The sequence below is a fragment of the Arachis ipaensis genome, chromosome B1 (assembly GCF_059453495.1).
Source record: "Arachis ipaensis isolate K30076 ecotype BB chromosome B1, ASM5945349v1, whole genome shotgun sequence".
Taxonomy (NCBI): domain Eukaryota; kingdom Viridiplantae; phylum Streptophyta; class Magnoliopsida; order Fabales; family Fabaceae; genus Arachis; species Arachis ipaensis.
This window is the reverse complement of record NC_142436.1, coordinates 99,000,001-99,001,389: the sequence shown is the minus strand read 5'-3', so window position 1 is coordinate 99,001,389 and position 1,389 is coordinate 99,000,001.

Genomic DNA, 1,389 nt, shown 5'->3' with positions numbered 1-1,389 from the left:
TTTAATTTCAGCAATTTAGTTTCTGCTCTTTAATTCATGCAATTTAAGATTCCGCCATTTCAATTTCTTGTCATTTACTTTTCCCGCCAATTTTACATTCCGCAATACTCATCTCAATCTTGATTCCGCTCAACTAGAACACACTCCTAATCCGAATTGCTCACTCAACCAATCCTTGTGGGATTCGACCTCACTCTATTGTGAGTTTTTACTTGACGATAACCGGTGCACTTGCCGGAAGGAATTTTGCCGATCGTGCAATTTCCTAAATCGTAGCATAACTAGTTTATGTGCATCATTATCCTAGAACAATTAGGTGGAAAAAGCAAGTGGAGAGAATCCGTTGATCATTTTTTAGTATCTATTCATAATTCGTTTTAATTCGAATATCTAGAAATACCCCGTTTTGACTGTATCGCACTATGTATTGGATTTCCAATCCAATAAATCTTTGATCCCTTTGACAAAATTGAATTTGAAAAATGAAAGAATATCAAAGATATTTAGAACTAGATAGATCTAGTCAACAGAACTTCCTATACCCACTTATTTTTCGGGAGTATATTTATGGACTCGCCTCTGGTCATGATTTTAATAGAAATCAATATTTTTGGATACCCGTATAACCATCGAAGGGTGTTGAGGTGACTAATTCTGGGAAATTAAGCGGCGTTGAGGACAAAGATATTGTTGGAGTTATCCTTTTTATCCAGTACCAACAAACTTGATGTTAAGAAAAGATCTTTTACAGGAAGGTTGGCTAGAGATTTCTTGTAAAAACACTAGCCCTGCACAGGTGATAATGAGAGAGAATACTGGAATCTTTTTTTGATTTAATGTATTCATTTTTTTATCATTATACACATAAAGAAGGAGCCGTATGAGATGAAAATATCACGTACGGTTCTGGAGCGGAGATTCTTTGAACTGAATGACGACCGTAACGGATGTCGGCGCAATCTGAAGGAAATTATGCAGAAGCTTTACAGAATTATTATGAGGCTATGCGACTGGAAATTGATCCCTATGATCGAAGTTATATACTTTATAACATAGGCCTTATTCACACAAGTAACGGAGAACATACAAAAGCTTTAGAATATTATTTTCGGGCACTCGAACGAAACTCCAGGGATGAGTCGAAAAATAAATCTTTATTGTTTCTACCTCCTCTTTTTTATGAAGAGAATGAATCTTTTTATCGAAGGCTCATAAAAAAATGGGTCTGGACCTATTGCGGGAATGATTTGGAAGATCCAAAACCAAAAATAGTGGTATTTGCTAGCAACAACATAATGGAGGCAGTCAATCAATATAGATTGATCCGAAATCTGATTCAAATCCAATATAGCACCTATGGGTACATAAGAAATGTATTGAATCGATACT